At 36.7% G+C, this 19,975-nt stretch overlaps 1 long non-coding RNA gene across 4 annotated transcripts; it reads right to left on the reverse strand.

Moving 5' to 3' along the window:
- Positions 1 to 819: 819 nt before the first annotated feature.
- Positions 820 to 4,907, reverse strand: LOC120075310. 4 transcript variants are annotated; one of them, XR_005481285.1, is made up of 4 exons: positions 4,756 to 4,907; positions 3,840 to 3,900; positions 3,072 to 3,112; positions 820 to 1,207 (listed from the first exon to the last, which is right to left on the reverse strand). It is a non-coding gene; the product is annotated as an uncharacterized LOC120075310 (long non-coding RNA). The 4 variants fall into 4 exon arrangements; XR_005481282.1 differs by having other exon boundaries at positions 3,019 to 3,112; XR_005481284.1 differs by lacking the exon at positions 3,840 to 3,900.
- Positions 4,908 to 19,975: the final 15,068 nt, after the last annotated feature.

Consider the following 19,975-nt stretch of genomic DNA (forward strand, 5'->3'; position numbering starts at 1 on the left):
ATGAGAGCGAGACTATCTTTTGAACAGAGTAGAAAAGACAGTGTAAAAGCCTTGGGAAGTAAGAGATTGCTATCACGCTCTTTATTCTCTTTTTTGCATTGTTATTTTATATTTCAACTCTATATTTATACAATGGAAGTTCTTATTCTACATTTGTATAATATGTGTGTTGTGTCGAGAGATAGTTTGCTATTGTATGTGTGTTGCATGGTCGCATAACATGAACGCATCCTAGGAAGTGTTAGCGAATCCCTTCTCAACCTGTTCACCGCATACTCATCGTATCTTCCATTTTATCAACTCTTTTCGAAACTCCGCCGCATTCGTTTATTTTTATTACTGCAAACACAACCCAAAACAACTATTGATTTATTGGTTACCATAAAGTCTTCTGAGAAATTACCACCGCATACCATTTTCCCAAGTCCCTGAGTAACTCAGTGGGGTTTATACTTGGATTCCATTGAGAAAACTTGTTGCTCAACGCATTTCCATCACCGCATCTCATTCCATAATTTCACCTCATAAAAGAATGCATCAGACGCCCCCACTCTACTACACGAATGATCAGGATTAGACCATCTGTGACAAGTCACAACATTTGTAACGATTCCACAAAGTGGGGCACATCCGTAGTGTTATCAGGATAAGGTTTCCCTCCTATATCCATATACTACAAACTATTTTGGTTGTCACTTAAGACATGATTTACTTGTATGTTATTACATACATGCTTAAGTTACGTAAAGACAATCAGGAATATTAAGTTTATTGGTTTGTGGTAAAATAAAAAACATCTAAATGTGCAAAGTCAAGAAGTGAAGTAAATATCATATATATTGTATATCACAAGTGTTCTTACAAAATTGTTTACAAACTACAGGACACGAGACTTTAGGGCACAAACCCCTACACAAGTACCTACAGAAGAATTCCATGGTAGAGAGAGAAATAGAGATGGTAGTTGCATAATGGTTATATAGAGAGAGAAAATATGGTTTTATGTATTGTGGAGGTAAAAAGGAAGATATGCATCTAAAGCCCTCCAAATACTTTGTCTTAAACGTGTGGTTTCCTACTTCACTGTCTCCGCGTTTCTCTAATCCTTTCTTCCCTTATTTACTTTTATATCTTCAACAAACACTTAGCCTTCCAACCCATATATTCCCACCTACATCCAAACCAACCAAGAAACCATATCCATGACCTAGAAAAAAAATTGAAGAATCGATAAATTAATAATAAAAGTAAATTGTTAGTCTAGACTAGAAGATCGATATGATACTAGAAATAAAAATAACGATGAAAAAAATAATAAAAACACAAATTAAAATCTAAGCAAGACACAATGGGGACAAAATTATGCATAAAAAAGCTCGAATCTGGAATGTGACCAACACAACAAAGCAAAACCTAAAATTAAAAATCAATAATTAAGACCACATTTGTAACGAATTTATTTTATTTTTTCTGTTTTTAAAAATTAAGTCTATTTATTTTCAATTTCTTACCATTGTTTGCATCTTTCTTAATTAAGGTTGAATTATTTGCCAAATTTTAAGAGTTACATTGTTTAGTTTTCAAAACATGGTTTTTATTTTTTAAAACATTGGTAAAAAGAAAATAGCAAAGCAAAAAAAAAAAAAAAAAATTAGAGGTAGAATAAATGTTTACCGACTTAGTTTTTAAAAGCTATCATTAACTCAAAAACCAAAAAGTTATCAAACAGGCCTAAATATTTGTAAGCGGAAAGTATTTTTGCTTCTTAAAAAAACTAAAACTAGGCAAAAACAGAGACATATAAAACTATCACTCATTAATTTTGTTGTTTCCAAACATTACTTAATGTTGGAGACAATGGAGCTCTACATATCTTCACAATGATAATGATATCATGAATCTATCAATTTCTAACTTTACATGAAGCTAAGTTTTTCTTGTTTCTCTTCTTTTGATATGTGTTATTTTAAGATATATTTCTAGCTGGAGTTGATACAGCATTTGGGCAATGGCAGAGCTTGTTAAGAATTCAAAAGTGATGAAGAAGCTATAAGATGAAATCAAAAGCTCCACAAAACAAGATCATGTGAAGGAAAGCAACCTCGAAAAGCTTCAATATCTAAAAATGGTAGTGAAAGAAGTTTTAAGGCTTCATGCACCTCTCCCACTTCTCCTCCCAAGAGAAACCATATCGCATTTTAAGCTTAATGGTTATGATATTGATCTCAAAACCCATGTTCATGTGAATTATGGGCAATTGGACGAGATCTAGAATGTTGGCAAAAACCCACCAGAGTTTTTTCCAAAGAGATTTGTGGAAAGCAATATTGATTATAAACGACAAAATTTTGAGTTAATACCATTTGGAGCTTGTAGAAGAGTCTGTCCAGGAATGAGTATGGGGATTTTAACGGTAGAGTTGGCATCGGCTAATGTTGTTGTGTTATGATTGGTAATTGCCAAATAGAATGAAAGAAAAAGATGTAGACATGGAAGAAGAATTTGGTATTACAGTTAGCAACCTCTTCAACTTCTTCCAATTCCTTAAACTCCAATTAATACTTCATCATCCATATGCCATGGAAAGCAAAACTTTCTTTAATATTAGGCCTTGCTCGTTCTGTTTATATTTTGTAATTTAGAATCCTAAAATATTTATGTAATAAGGTTCTTTTTTTTGTTTTTATAAATATGTAGAGATCGATACGATACTAAAAGTAAAAATAACAATGAAAAAAATAATAAAAACAACAGGGACCAAATTATGCACCCAAAAGCTCGAATCTGAAATCCCAAGTGACCAACACAACAAAGCAAATAGATATCCATGGAACCAAATCTCCTAATAATAAAAGAAACCTTTAAAACCTCTATGGAAAGAGAAGAAATGGCAGACTAAAAATGGAAAGGAAAAACACACTGAAATCTTGAAACATACCTCCAAACATCTAAATAACAACAATGATGACAATAAGCTACAACAGACAAGAAATAAATAGAAGTTGGATTTTGGTCTACCAAGGTAAAAAGAGGAAAATGAGCCAACTTCACAACCCACCAAATCCACCCACCTCAAATGGTTCTCCTCATCACATGTTGAAATGCCTTGAATCTGTTTGTTGACATTTCGAACAACTTAGTACGGGGGTCTTGTTTCAAACCTATTCAGATTTTGTATTCAACATATTTATTTATTTGCAGTTATTTACGATTTTGACCCTAAGATTTAGAGTAGTGCGCAATATAAACTCTCTAACCCTAGAGGCGCCGCTTTTGATATAATTTTGAAAACATTCTCTCAAATAATATTGTTCTCCCTCTGTCCATGGACGTAGTTAACACACTGTTAATGAACCATATCTGTGTGTCGATCTTCCCTACTCTAGGTTCCCTTTTTGTGTTCTTTAATTGTCAATTTCGCAACATCACAATTGAGCCCCATAAGTCAAAACTCATGTTAATCTTCAACCCAAATAGAGCTATTGAACATGCTATCACTTTCATGCATGGGTGTGCATCAATTTCATACAGACAAATTCGAAGACATCAATTTCATGTGAAGCTACTGGACGTATATCACTTTCATGCAATCAAATCTTTCAAGAAGGAAAGGAGGAAAGTCATCTCTAAGTTCATGGCTTTTTATGTAACAAATACATGCATGAAGTCCCACAAAATCCACTTAACATTCTGGTTAAGTTAAGACATCAGTCATCACATAAGGAGGTATTTTCAATCATCATACATATCATATAAAATCAATTTGACAAAGCCAAAAATATCATCAAATAGTTCCCAAGCTAGCTCTAAGGCATTCCTATAGTAAAAGAGTTACTTACCTCACTTGATTCCCAACAAGAAGATAATTTTCTTTGAGCTAACGAAAACCTCGGTCCAATCCTAAATCCAAATCTTAAATCTTCAACATTCAGGACTAAATTAGGGGTTGCAAAATTACTCTAAAATTGCATAAAGAGTTGACCAAAACTGTCCATTCCAAAACTATCTTCAAACCTCCCACAAACAATTTGAACTGAGGCATTATGAACTTCCAGAAGTTAGACAATGAATGAGAGAGAGAGAGAGAGATATGCACAAGGAATAAAGAGGGTGTTATATAAAACATTAACTTCGAAAGTATAACTTGATAACAAAATACTAACATTAAGGGCAAAAAAAATCTTCATACTCATTTTCTTTTATCAGAATTTTCTCAGTTTGTCAGTGAAGGTGTGCTTCGTTTAGACCAAGACAACAAGAAACAAACAGAAATTGGAAAAGTGTAAGAGGAGACACGAAATAAAAGAGGAAGGGAGAGAAATTTCAGATGTATTAGAAGTTATTTAAAATACTCATTGCTAGATGAGATCATACTCGATAGTAATTATTAGAAGTTTTCTAAATACTCGTTTCTCGATGAGATGATACTCAGTGGTGATTATTAGAAGTTTTTTAAATACTCGTTACTCGATGGTATTGTACTTGATTGGGCTTAATCAGTTCATCTCTGTATTCGCTGTTAATAAGATGTCCTGGCCCTAAAAGTTTTGGTACAAAATCTGTGAACAAAAGAGGAGAAGAGAGACTGAAAAACAAATGCTTTATTTTTCATACCCAAGTGAAGCCATCGATGAGTTACTCTCCTTTTTCATACCCAATCTCTTTTAGTTTCAAGGGCGAGAAGGTGAGAGCAAAAAATGGATAGAAAACTTAGAGAAAAGAGAAAAGCTAAAGGAGACAGATTAGTTGACTTACTCGGTTGGGAACTCCAATTCGTTGTCTTCTTGCAGCTACACGCTAGGGTTTCCGGTCGCCTATTGGTTCAGAGAGAAGGAGACGAGGGAAATGTTTTGCGTCTTGTAGAGAGGGAGAGGGAGACGAGATAAGAAGAAGACGTGCGATTTGTGTTTTCCGAAATGTGTTTTCGAAATGTTTTTTTTTTGCTTTTTTTTTGCTTTTTTTGTCGTACGTTTTGTGCGTAATGTTTGTTTGTTTGTTTGTTTTTTTTTTTTTTTTTTTTTAATTTTCTCCGCCTCGTTCCATTTTTTCATAAATTTTTATAGCTACTCTTGAAAAATGCTATCTTCAAGTGCTATAAAAAGTAGTATTTTGTAGTGTGGTAGGACTAAAATATTAAATTATTAAAACAATAGATTGAATAAAATTATAATTTTAATCAAAATCTCTATTTCAAATTTTTTTAAAAAAATATTCTTCTAAATATTTTAGTTTACTTTAAACTTAACTAAAATAATTAAAATGATAAATTCAAACTAATCTAAAATCTAACTAGTGATTAAATACAAGAAAATATTTCACAAACTAAATATTTATAAATTTACACTTCATTCCTAAGCTACTTAAGTCTGCACTCCAAACATAGACTTCCAAAACCTAGACTCTAAACACAGTTTTCTTAAACTTATGCTACCTAAACCTCCCAGACTAATCTCTCAGACTTAACATTCCTAGGTTTAAGATTCCAGACTTACGTGCTAAATGCCTCTTTAGGATTGTTTGTTGGGCTTAATTAGATGTTACTTTTGGCTCAAACTTTATTATTAGTGTTATTTTTTACCTTTTTGCTTCTATTATTATTATTATTTTTTTTTTTATCAATTTTATCATTCAGTCCAAAATCATCCATAATAAGTTTAATTTTCAAAAACTAAATAGTTATTAAATGTGGCATAAATTTGTATGCCTAAACTACTTTTATAATTGGTTAATACATTTTTGGTCCAAAGTTTTGGTTTAATTTCTTTTTTCCGCTTTCTAGGTTTCAAAATATTACACACTTAGCCCTTATGTTTTGAGTTTGATTTCAATTAGTATCAATGTTTCAAAATATTACAGTTTTATTTTTAAAATTTTGAGTTTTGTTTGAATTTGGTCTCTAAGTTTCAAAATTTACACTTTTAACAACGAAAGTATACATTATGAAACATATATATTAAACTGAAATCAAATTCAAAAGGACAAAAGTTACAATATTTTGAAATTTATGGACTAAATGAATATTAAAATGGGATAGAAAGATATTTTTCCCTTTTATAAATTGACATTTTAAATTAAAAAGAAAAGAAAGATAGAAGGGCGTATGAAGTGAACGAGACGAAGGAACTGATATAGTTTAATTGAATAGTTGCTCTAGCAATGGAGATCCCTTCCTTCAAGACTCCATCGTTCTTTCTCAAAATCGTCCAAAAAAGATTCGACTACTGTGAAGAAGAGCTGCCTCATCGAACTTTCCTCCCTGTTCAACAAAATCTTCGGCGGACCCAAATTCTTCCCCTTCAAATTTGAAATCAAGATCGACGGAGAACATTCTTCCAGTGAATTGGAAACCAAAGAAGAAGACAAAATTGTTGACGGATCTGAAATAGAGAAGAAATTTCGAAAAGACAAGAAGATCTTTGTAATGACTCGACTCTCTAAGATGGGTAAAGAACCGTTACTACACATGTTGCATAAAACCCAAAATGACTTTTTTGTAAAATTTGTCTGAATCTAATAGAGTTTCATAAAAATGAATTTTTAATAATAAATCCCAAAGAAAATAATGTCACAGTTTGGGATACTCCTAAAACCCATTGGAAAACTAATTAAATAAATACCTGAATAAGCCAATCAAGGATTTAAATGTTTAACTTCTAAATTAAAACATGCAAACTCAGAAAAATAAAACATAGCCGAAAATAAAGCCAGTGGCTTGGTCATGGACTCTTCTTGTCATTCGCCTTTTTGTCATTCCCTTTACCTGAAAAAACATGAGTGAGTATACAAATATCCAGCAAGTGACCCACTACTGGATCCATTAGGTGTACATGTTAGTCGGCCTATTGAGACAAATGTGTGCATCCCGAACATAGGCATAGACATAGGCATAATGCTCAAACCTGAAGGCACTCTTTCATAGGAAGTGATTTCAAAGAATCCTAATAACATAAACATAGGTGGCAATCCCACAAGGACACTGAAACATACACGGGGATGTACACAATTCGATAGAAGTGCTAACAGTCACCATTAGTCTAACATGCAACATACATCATCCAATTTCATCTCAAGCCATAACATATTATAATAATCATGGTAACATAACTCATGAGTTCCCAAAATAGGCTTAGCAATTTATACATCAGTTAATCATGGAAAATTATACTATCACTATAGAACATGCTTTCAACGCATTCACAATCTCATCATCAACCTGAGGTTCGAGGGCGAACCAATAGTAAATCACTTACATTTCAATTCAAGCCCAATTCGCTCGTGCGTGCGTGTATGTGTGTGTATGTGCTGTCAATGTGTGTGTAGTCTACTACATGAGATAGATCTGCTACATACATCCTTAACATGGAGACATGAAAAATATTATGAACAATAGAAAGAGATGGGAGAAAGCTAAACGATAAGCCATGGGGCCAATTCGCTCCAAGATCTCGAAAGGTCCAATAAAATGCGAACTTAGTTTTCTCTTCCTTCTAAACCTTAGAACACCTTTCATAAGTTATTTTTAGGAATACCACAACACTTGCCTGAATTCAAGATCTTTATGCCTAACATCAACGTAACTTTTCTGTCTACTCTGCGCTCTTTGTATTTGAGCCCTAATCTTCTACATTGCTTCATTTGTAACTTGCACTAGATCTAGTCCCAACAATTTTCGCTCACCAACCTCACCCCAAAAATTGGAAGACCTGCAACTCTTTCCATATAGGGTTTCAAATTCCTACATACCAATAGTAGCCTGATAACTATTATTATATGCAAACTCCATCAAATATGGGTGAGAGTCCTAACTCCCTGAAAATTCTAATGCACATGTACGCAACATATCCTCCAATGTTTGGATCAAACACTCTGTTTGACCATTACTCTGAGTGTGAAAAGTTGTCTTGAAATCTAATCGAGTACCCAACTCTGCCAGAAGGCCTTTCCAAAAGCTAGATGTAAAAAGATAGTCTTCGTTAGATACAATTGACATTGAGAAAGAACCATTAAATGTCATTGAGCGGAAGCGAGATTAGACCCAAATCCCAAACTTTACAGAACAATCAATTTTACAGAAGAAACATAAATTATTCACCTAAATTAAAAATACAACATGCTTAAAGAAATTTAGAAAAGAGAATAGTGAGATGAGACTTACCCTTGAAGATTTCTTCACGTATCGTCTTCTCCAAAATGTCACGAGCTTGAAACCCTAATTTATCCCAAATGGTCACTACCAAAATGGTTTCCTCTGTATTCTCTGGGATGAAAATCCAGAAGTGTATGGGCCTTGGCTTTTTGGTGAGGGAAAGAATTAAGAGAGAATTGAGAGATTTTGGGAAGCAGAGAAAAACATTATAGAACCTTTTATGTTACCTAACTCAAGGATGAAGAAGATGAAGAACAACCAACTCCACTCCTCTAGCTTCCTATTAACGTAGTAAAGAGAAAAATGGGCTAAAAATATTTTTCAAAAAATTTAAAATTAATAAATCAAATTAATTTTAATAAAAACTTAATATATATTTATATGATAACCACTTTATCATATAATATATATTAAACTATATGTTATATCAAATATGACATATAACCTATAGTTTAATATTGTATTCAATACAATAGGTTTAATTCTCTCAACAACGATATTTAATATAAATCCCATTTATATTAAATTTAATTATATGAATCCAATTCACAAGAATAATATTTGAATCATATTAAAATATTTATTTCCTCTCAAATAAACTTTATATTATAATGTATCAATTACATTATAGTAATTATATCATATATATTAAATAAAAAAATTATATCACATATAATTAATTCTCTCAATTAATTTGAACAATTCAAATTAATCTAAAATTGATTCTCATAAATAACCCTTTGAGCTGCAGAAGGGACCTCATGAACATGTAGCTTAAAGCTCAAACAATACTTGAATAATTAATTAAACTCTTTAATTAATTTACTCAACATCCATTAATTGTTGGGCACTCCTCGAAAGATCGTTAGCTGCACTCTTTGCACCATAGATATATTTCTGTGTCCATTGGATATAACCAATCAATAATGCGATGACCCTTCACAAATTGCTTGTAAGTACAACTAGGTAAAATTACCGTTTTTTCCCTATAGTTACATCTACCTCCTTAAGTACCATTGATCCCTCTAATGATCAATAAATCATAGTCCAACTATGACTAGACTCTTCTCAGGCCAGGAGAGGGTGTGACCCCACATTGTTTAATTCCTGAAATCAGCCCTTAAGGGAGCAATCAACCATTTGAGATTTAGGGCATCAAACCCAACAATCTTTCACTTGACTTAAAGCTAGTGCGGTGTACAATATAGTCAAAATATGGCTCCCAGTGCAACAATAGGCACCGGTTTGACTTTGGTGGGGGAGGGGGAGGGGGGTGGTGTAATAAACTAGGACATAAACACGCGCCCAGTACAAAATCTCCAACTTGCCCTAGTCTAGACGTGGCCTATCCCATAGACCCATACTATGAAGGTGACCCTCAAACACCTTAGCCGTGAGGGTCTTTGTAAATGGATCAGCAATGTTGTGTTCCGAAGCTATCTATGTGACGATTAAGTCTCCTCGATGCACAATTTCTCGGATGAGATGATACTTCCACTCTATATGCTTCTCACGCTTGTGACTACTAGGCTCTTGGGAATTAGCCACAACACCACTATTATCACAATAAAGTGTGATGGGCTTTGACATGTCTGGTACAACTTCCAGATCAGTCAAGAACTTCCCGAGCCATACATCTTTTTTAGCAGCTTCATAAGCTGCAACATACTCAACCTCCATGGTGGAGTCAGCGATGCACCCTTGCTTGGTGCTTCTCTAGACTATGGCTCCTTCGTTAAGAGTGAACACTGATCTTGTTGTGGATTTCCTAGAATCCTTATCAGTCTGAAAATCAGTCTGTGTATCCTGTCAGGATCAAATCCTTTGAACCATACACGAGCATGAAAATCAGAGGATGTTCTTAACGGTGATCAAGTGATCTAATCTTGGATTAGATTGATATCTACTAACTATCCTCACTGCATAGCAGATTTCATGTCTAATACATAACATCGCATACATCAGGCTGCCAACAACCGATGCATAGGGGATCCGTTTCATTTCCTCAACCTCTTGAGGTGTCATAGGACACTGTTCCTTAGACATTGTAACTTCATTCTTGAAAGGCAATAAACCCCTCTTGGAGTTCTGCATCGAATATTTGACAAGCATTTTGTCAATATATGACGCTTGAGACAGAGCTAGCACTTTTTTCTTTCGATCCCTAAAGATCTGAATACTTAGAAAAAACTAAGTCTCTCCCAAATATTTCATTTGGAATTGGGTCGCTAGCCAATTCTTAACCTCAGTCAGTAAAATTACATCATTCATAATGAGTAGGATATCATCTACATACAATACAAGAAAAACTACTAAACTATTGATGATTTTCTTGTAAACACAAGGCTCATCAACATTTTGATTAAAGCCATAAAATTTGATCGTTGTATGAAACCTTATGTTCCATGATCGAGATGCTTGTTTCGGTCCATAAATGGACCGATTAAGCTTGCAACCTTTTGCTCTTGACCTTGGGTTATGAATCCCTCGCGCTGCACCATGTAAATGGTCTCCTCAAGATTGCCATTCAAAAAGGCAGTCTTGACATCCATTTTCCAAATCTCATAGTCATAATATGAGGCAATGGACAGAAGTATCCAGATAGATTTAAGCATGGAAATAGGTGAGAAAGTCTCCTTCTAGTCGACTCCTTCAACTTGGGTATAACCCTTTGCCACTAATCTAGCCTTGAAGGTTTGTACCTTCACATCAGAACCCTGTTTTCTCTTGTAGATCCATTTGCAACCTATAGGTTACTCCATCAGGTTAATCTACAAGATGGCATATTGAATTGAAGTACATAAAATTCATTTCAAGATCCATCACTTTGATTTAATCATCTCTGTTAACATCCTTCATTGCTTTCTTGTAAGACAATGGATCCTCAACTTCACCATCAGCTACCGTAGCCAGGATTTCTGTTATACCCATATATTGAATAGGGGGTTTTGCAACCCTCCCACTACGTCGAGGTTCCCTCAACACTTGAGGTGGATTTGACCTACTAGATTATCCTACTTCAACAACTCTTGTTGATGTAATGGGTTCTTCAACAACTCTTGTTGAAGATTCAATAGTTTCTTGGAAATGTGTCTTAAGACGCCTCGAGAGGTTGAGGAGATGATTTTCTTGATGATAAGTATAGTCGTGATCATGTGTTTCCAACTAGCGTAATTCTCGCTAGTTAGTTTGTTGGCACTAAGTAGAGCTATTGTGGCTGTTGCCATTTTAAACGTTGCTGAAAAAAGAACAAACCTTTATAAGTCTATGCTTTAACCACATTTTAACACCAATTTTAGTTTTAGCAAAATAGTTTTTAAGTACCCTAAGTGAAAATACTTCTATTTCACAATGATGGCCCAACGAGGCAGAAAAAACGTCACTGGTGGGGTGATCAGATGCCCCGTAACTGGGATGAAACACTTTCAACCATTAGGTAAAACCAACTCTTGGAATTGTATCTAATAGTCACCATTTGTTCGGTGCAGAACTGTTAACCCTTAACAATTTCGCTACGTGTAACCCTTCATTTTCAGCCCCAAATTCCTGCCCTAATGCGCCCACGGTAGGGAAAAAGCATATTAGGACAAGAGACTAAGCGACCTTATCCTATACAGGAGATCAAATAAAGAAATGTACAAAACTGCCATCCTATAGGGCGACACTCCCAGGGTTCCTTGAGGCGATACATAGAAACCTTATCCAACCTAACGAGAGAGACTGTGGGATATGCTATCGCACGTCCCGCTCCCACTTACTATGAACATTCTCTNCCTTATCCTATACAGGAGATCAGATAAAGAATCGTGCAAAACTGTCATCCTATAGGGGGACACTCCCATGGTGCCTCGAGGCAATGCACAGAAACCTTATCCAACCTAACGAGAGAGACTGTGGGATATGCTATCGCACGTCCCGCTCCCACTTACTATGAACATTCTCTCTATCCACTTTGATATTGACCTACCCAAACACCATCCTTTAGGGGGATACTCCCAGGATGCCTCGAGGCGGAGGATAGATCTCACAGTGGGACAATAAGGGGAGAAACACGAGAGGTTTAAATGAAGTATCAGATACCCCAAGTACCTCCCACTGAATGTTCTACCTAGGGGTTCATTAACTTAGACCACCCGACTACTGATTTTATTCTAAGTTAGTTTAATCTGCTAAAGAAAAAAATCTTGTCTTTGAAATTAAACAAGTTCAAGTAGTCACATTAAACTCTTTAATGGTCTGTCCTCAAATTTGCATGCATGCATCAAATCTATCTAGTTCACCTTTCCAGGTAGGTTCCCAAGTAGGGGTATTCCGTTTCCGTCACCTTAAATACCCCAGCCTAGATAGAACCCACACTAAAAGGTCTCTTATAGTAGTATGGTAAAGCACTAAGCAGGGGTGCATCGCCGATTCCATGATGGAGGTCGAGTACGTAACGGCTCTTAAAGAAATCTTCAATGCCCGTAGATCTGGAAGTTGTTCCAGACATGTCTAGGCCCATCAACCTACACGATAGCTCAATGTTTCTAAACGATCTTATACACGCGTGCGGTTTACTAAACGATCACATAGGATTTGCTAAACGATCGTCTAGCTTTTTCCTAAACGATCGTGCGCCTAAGTGTTTATTAAACGATTGTCTATACGATCGCGACCCTTTTACTAAACGATCGTGTACCTCTTCCTAAACGATCAAGCATCGTTTATACGATAGACACTCGATATTCTCCCACTTGCTTGGTCGTGGTATACGATCTTCTCTTCCTCCTTCCCTTTACCAAATCTAATAGAGCTCACACCTCTTGGATTCTCATACCGAGAATACGAGGGTTCTAAGTGGTAGTGTCTGCCTTACTGTCGAGTTCGTGTGGAGGCCATTTGTGGGTAGAAGACTGGGTTTTGGTGGACGATTTCTTGGACATTCTCAGCGAGAGAGAGAGGAGCAGTCCTTGGCGAAAACGAGTTTTGAGGCGAAGAAGTGTTCTTTAAATGGTACATATTTCGTTCTTTTTGTCGTTTAATTTCGAAGCATGCCTGTAATTAGTTGTTAAATGCATATCTATTATGTTTGATTGTGAATGCGTTAATTCTGTCACAATGAGTTTGGAACCATCTCACTTTCGCTCAGAGGTACTCTTTTATAAGAGTTCCTTTAAGGTGGCCTTTTGCCTTCTTATGTAGCAACTTGAGGATTAGCTTTCCCTTTCCCACCTCTCTTCTTCTTCGACTTTTTGGTGCGGGAGAAGAAGGTATAGACTTAGTACCAGAGGTCGAACTTCTGTGGAACTTTTTAAAAGATGAACCAACATTTGCCTCACCTTTCTGGTCCATGTTTTTATGTAGGGACTGAAAAGTTTGTAGCTCGTTGAGCAAAGTAGTCAGGTTGTAGTCAATCCTGTTCATAATAGCATTACTATGAAAAAGGATGAAACTTTCAAGTAAAGTTTCCAATATGAAGCTAATCTGACTGGCTTCATCGATTATTAAAATCGTGTTGATCATGGTTTTCCAAGTAGCATAATTTTTGCTAGTTAACTTATCGGCGATGAGCAAGTTTAGTGTAGCAGTAGCCATTATATAAATTGCTGAAAATGACAAACTATTTTCAAATTATTTATTTTGCATTAATCATTTAAATAACCAATCGAGTTTAACAAAATTCTAATGTACCCTAAGTGACATCTAATTTTGCAATGATGTTTCAGTGAGGCAGGAGATAAGTCACCGTAGGGTGATCAAGTATCCCTTCACTGAAATGAGACATTTTAAACCAATGGACATAACAACTCCTTGTTATTGTCACTATTAGTCATAATTGTTCAGTCAATAATATGTTAAACTAGCTTAACGATTCTTGTAAGTGTAACCCCTCATTTTAGGTCCTAGAGTTCTGTTCCAATGAGCCAACCGTAGGTAAAAGTCGATTGGGACATGAAACTAAAGTAACCCTATCCATTTCTGAAGGTTGAATAAAGCATCATGCAAAACTGCCATCCTTTAGGGTGACACCCCCGATTTCACGAGGTGATGCATGAAACTTTAGTTTGACCTAATGAGAGAGACCAAGTCCCACTCTGATGCTAGAAATTATGTGGTAGAAATATGGATGCTATACGTTGATGGAATTGCGTTGTGCACTCAAGTTTCCCTAGTGGAATCCAAGTGTAAATTTCGCTGAGTTTCCTGGTAAGTCCAGGGTCGAACACAAGGACTTATGAAAATAGATTGCATTGGTAATTTTTATGAAAACATTGTGGTAACCAAGTAAATAAATAAAGTGTTGGGTGTGTTATTGCATTGATGAAAAAGAAATAAATAAAGGCGGCAGATTTGAGAAAGACAATTGCGTTGATAGATGCAATGAGTATGCGATGAATGGGTTGAGAAGATCTTTAGCTAGCATTACTCGGGAATGCGTCAGACTATGCGATCATGTTACAACCATGCACAACAAGTCATTTTCCAATGTAAATGCGATGCTCCTAAGTCTAGGATGCATGTGTTGAATGCAAAGTGTCCATAGAGCTTATCTCTAAGTCTCTACTCTTGTCCTATGCGTTGATACAAAATGCATGAAAGCAAGGTGACCGCATACAATCATATCCTATCTCTAGGATGCGTGCGATGCGTTGAAAACAAATAGTGCTCATTCCTAAGTGCCTATCTCTCGTTTATGTGTTCTACTCTAGTTCTTCCAAACCTAGATTCTAGCCTGACCTTCTTAAGTCTAGATCCTATCCTTAGACTACCCTCCCGAGTATCTCTAATAGACGAATGAAGCATTCATAAACAAGATAATTGCAATGAATAAAGATTCCCTCGTTATGCTAGCTAATTTCTTCTTAACCCATTCGACTAATTTAGCTACTCATGCTTGAATAATAGAGAGTGAACAGATATAGAGAAAGAAATTCCATTCTTATAAATGAGTTGAGTACAAAATGACAATGGAAAGTAAAGGTAGAGGGCTGGTAGCAATTCCTTGCTGACCGAGGCTTTTTACACTGAATCTCTATTCTGATCTAAAGATGTTCCCGCTTCCATAGGCGTCGGCCCTCTCTCTGTCTTGGAGCTTCCGGTGCTTTCCCAAGCTTACCGAAACGATCTACTGGCACAACTTTCTTCCTCACGTCCGCCTTAAAATGAAAGAAAACTATGGACTGAGGCGTGAGCTTGTGGAATAAAAGATTTTAAAAGTCATGAACCCTTCTACTGAAGAATGCACTTGGTATTTATAGAGCTTCCATGGTGAAAGGCGGCTTCTCTCTCCTTGTTGTACAGATGGGAGAACTTTAATTCCTTACTGATGTGCCGAATAATTGTCACGGATAAAGCTGAATGTATTTTGTGACTATTATCGGCTGTCAACTTAATTTGGATCCGACTATCATCAACTTTCTATCCCATCGCTCTTAATTATCCTTTCACCCGAATGCGCCCACCATGTTGTGCTGACCAAGTTGCGGCGATCCTTCTCGGACGAATGTGTCCGGGCACAATCAACGCAAAACCTTGCGGTGAAGTTGTGCTCGACCAATGAATTCCTATGATTGCAATCTTTGCATTGCATTAACGCATATTCTGCACAAAAATATAAAGATCAACTATTCTAATGCGTTGGACGTATGCAACCGCAATATTATAGAATTTATGCTTAATGGACACAATTTAATATATTTCATCAACGCAATCCAACATTGTTTAAGAACTTAACGCTATGATAACGTGCATTTCTGCCTGTTATCACACCCCCAAATTTAAACAATGCTTGTCCTCAAGCATAAGCTAAAGATTCCTTTAGCAAGTCAATCGCAAAGTTCTTTCCTAGATTTCTCAAGAATACTTTGTTCAAAGAATATACCGGAATTTCCTTAAGTCTTATTCAAGTCTCTTCCTAAAATAGTTCTAAGACCTAGGGACTGCAAACTTAACTTTCAAAAGGACTTTACTAAATTTCGGAACATCGCATGATCTATTTCAAAAAAAAAAAAAAAATTTCCACCGGGGTGTCAAATGATTTATCTTTACACAAAAAATTTCTTCATTGTTTTTTTTTCTTACCTTGCGCTGATTCGAGTGCCTTGCCTTCGTTTTGGCTTGCCCCTATGTGTGTCATGCAGACATCCAACTACGAGCAATGCATTCTTTCTCAGACTAAACTCATACCAATTTGACAGTGGAGTTGCGGCCATTGATTTATGCGTTGATCCTGGTGACTTAATTTCGTTTTGACTTGCCCCCATGTGTGTCATGCAGACATCCAACAATGGGTAAGTGCCTTCAACTTAACTCTTATCAACATGGGTTTCTCATTGTGTTGACAGTGTAGTTGTTATTCTCAAAGGGTTTTTTGTTTCTTTTCTTTTTTTTGTGTAGCAAGGTCGAAAATAAATACCTCACCCCCAAATTTAAAATGCGGCAATGTCCTCATTGCCCAAAGAAATTAAAATAAGGCATGTGATGGTCATAGAATGCGTTGTAAAGAGAGTTTGAAAGAAAGCTAGCAAACCCCTAACTTCTAGAAATATTTCATGAGGTGACTATCTTAAGATTAAGTTGACTCTGATATATATGAAAGACATAGAAGCATATTTGTCATCATTGAAATCATACTTGGCAAAGAAACAGACTGCGGTAACTCACTAAATTTATCTACTTATTAAATGATTGCTGTAATCAAGGAGGATGCGGTGATAAAACTTTGAAAAGTAAAATGCAATGTGATAGCGCAAAATTTGAAATAAAGATAAGGAAGAGTACACCCCCAAATTTTGCATTGTCGCCCGCATTGTGTATTGATGCATCCATCCTTGCGGCGATCTTTCCTTCTGTGGATTGCGGTGATGGAATGAGATCATTTGCTTCTTCTTGTAATATCTCCGCAATCCTGTGCCTTAATCATTGTAAACAGACAAAGAGAAGGTCAAATGATTTTAAAATAAAACAACAAGATTTTTTTTTTTGTAGAGAAAGAAAAATGAGTAAGATACCGATAGCTTAGATAAAAGTAAAGTGACGAAGGGATAAGAGTTCAAGAGTCATGTAAGAGAGTAGTCTGGATTTTTCAACTTTGTGGAGGCTATTTCTGGCTAGAAATCTCCTCTGCAATATGCCTTGATCCGTTCTCCATTAACTTTAAATGTTCGTCTGCCGTCCTTGGTGATTAGTTCCACCGCACCATGTGGAAATATTTCTTTGATGATGAAGGGACCGGACCAACGTGATTTTAATTTTCCCAGGAAGAGCTGCAATCTTGAATTGAAGAGTAAGACCTTTTTCCCAACTTGGAGGTTTCTAGCGCATATGCGTTTGTCATGCCAGCGCTTGGTGCGCTCCTTATAAATCTTTTCATTTTCATATGCGTTGATCCTCCATTCTTCTAGCTAGACTAGCTGCATTTTTCGCACTTCCCCTGCCTTTTTTAAATCAAAATTTAGCTTCTTGACCGCCCACAATGATTTATACTCCAACTCTAAAGGAAAATGACACGCCTTGCCAAATACCAATGCATAGGGGGACATACCTATTGGTGTTTTAAATGCAGTCCGGTATGCCCACAACGCATCATCAAGCTTCATTGCCCAATCTTTCTGCGAAGGTTTTACTACCTTCTCAAGTATCAACTTAATTTCTCGATTGGACACTTCAGCCTGGCCATTCATTTGCGGATGGTATGTGGTGGCCACTTTGTGAAGGATATTGTATTTGCGCAGTAGCTCCTTGATATTGTGATTGAAAAAATGTGATCCTTCATCACTTATGATGGCACGGAGAGTGCCAAAACGAGTGAAAATATTTCTCTTGAGAAACTGAGAGACTACCGTTGCATCACTTGTGGCGCATGCTATTGCCTCTGCCCACTTGGAGACATAATCGACGACCAATAAAATATAGTGCTTTCCATGTGAAGGAGGGAATGGCCCCATGAAATCAATCCCCATACGTCGAATAATTCCAGCTCTAAGATAGTGTTCATTGGCATTGCCTTCTTCCATGAAATGTTGCCTGTGCATTGACACCGATCACATTTCATTGCGTAATCAACCACATCCTTGAATAATGAAGGCCAGAAGAATCCACTTTGCAAAACTTTGGCTGTAGTGCATTGCCCTCCAAAGTTCCCACCATATGGTAAGTCGTGGCATTATGACAATATACGTTGTTGAGCAACATTTGGTACGCATAATCGAATGATTTGGTCTGCACCTCTTTTATAAAGATTCGGCTCATCCCAATAATAATGTTTGCATTCATGCTTGAGCTTCTTCTGTTGATGGTAGGTGTAATCTTCAGAAAATTGTTCACAAACCAAATAATTAACGATGTCCGCATACCAGGGCAATTCTTCTATGTGGAACAGCTGCTCATCCGGGAACACGACACTACCTCAGATTCATTGCGATTAACCTCAGGATTTTCCAATCTAGACAAGTGATCCGCAACTTGATTCTCTGTCCCATTCCGATCAATTATCTCGATATCAAATTCTTGAAGGAAGAGAACCCATCTGATCAACCTTGACTTTGCGTCCTTCTTTGTCAATAAATATTTTATTTTCGAGTGATCAGTGTGAATGAGTACCTTGGTTCCCAACAGATATGCCCTGAATTTCTCCAACGCAAAAATCACAGCCAGGAGTTCTTTCTCTGTGGTGGTATAGTTTATCTGAGCAGGGTTTAAAGTTTTACTCGCATATGCGGTGGGATGCAAAATTGTTTTCTTCTTTTGCGTTAAGGCTACTCCCATCGCATACCCGCTTGCGTCGCACATGATTTCAAATGGCATTGTCCAATCCGACGCAATTAGTATGGGCACAGTAATCATCACATCTTTTAAAACTTTGAATGCATCGATGCAATTGTTGTCAAACTCAAATTTTTTGTCTGTCTCTAACAATGCACTCAGTGGTCGTGCTATTTTAGAAAAGTCCTTGACAAATCGTCTATAGAATCCAACATGCCCCAAGAAGCTTCACACAACCTTCACGCTGGTTAGAGGTGGAAGTTTTTCAATTGCTTCAATCTTTGCTTTGTCCACCTCCAACCCTTCCCAGGAGACTTTGTCTCCCAACACTATACCCTCTTTTACCATGAAATGACATTTTTCCCATTTGAGCACCAAACTCGTCTCCTCACATCTCTTTAGAATTCTCTCTATGTTGGCTAGGCAGACTTCATAAGTGCTCCCATATACGGAGAAGTCATCCATAAATATTTCCACCAAGTCCTCGAGATAATCTGAAAAGATCACCATCATGCACATTTGGAACGTGCTTGGCACATTGCAGAGGCCAAACGGCATGCGGAGAAAAGCGAATGTCCTATATGGGTAGGTGAATGTTGTCTTGTCTTGATCTTTAGGAGCTATCATGATTTGATTGTATCCGGCATACCCATCCAAGAAGCAGTAAAAATCATTCCCTGCTAGTCTGTTTAGCATTTGATTAATAAAGGGCAGAGGGAATGATCTTTCTTTGTGGCTACATTCAACTTGCGGTAGTCTATGCATATGCGCCATCCAGTGATGGTCCTTTGCGGTATTAATTCATTGTTCTCATTTGGGACTACCATCATTCCGCCCTTCTTCGGCAGACATTGCATAGGGTTGACCCACGTGCTATCTGCTATGGGATAGATAATGCCGCATCCAGCCACTTGATAATTTCCTTTTTGACAACCTCCTTCATCGCAAGGTTAAGATTGCGTTGATTTTCAATTGTTGCCTTGTGGTCGTTCTCAAGATGAATGTGGTGCATGCAGTACGCGGGGCTAATTCCTCTGATGTTAGCGAGCGTCCAGCCAATTGCTCGAACATGTTTCTTGAGAATGC

Source organism: Benincasa hispida, chromosome 4 (assembly GCF_009727055.1).
Source record: "Benincasa hispida cultivar B227 chromosome 4, ASM972705v1, whole genome shotgun sequence".
NCBI classification, from domain to species: domain Eukaryota; kingdom Viridiplantae; phylum Streptophyta; class Magnoliopsida; order Cucurbitales; family Cucurbitaceae; genus Benincasa; species Benincasa hispida.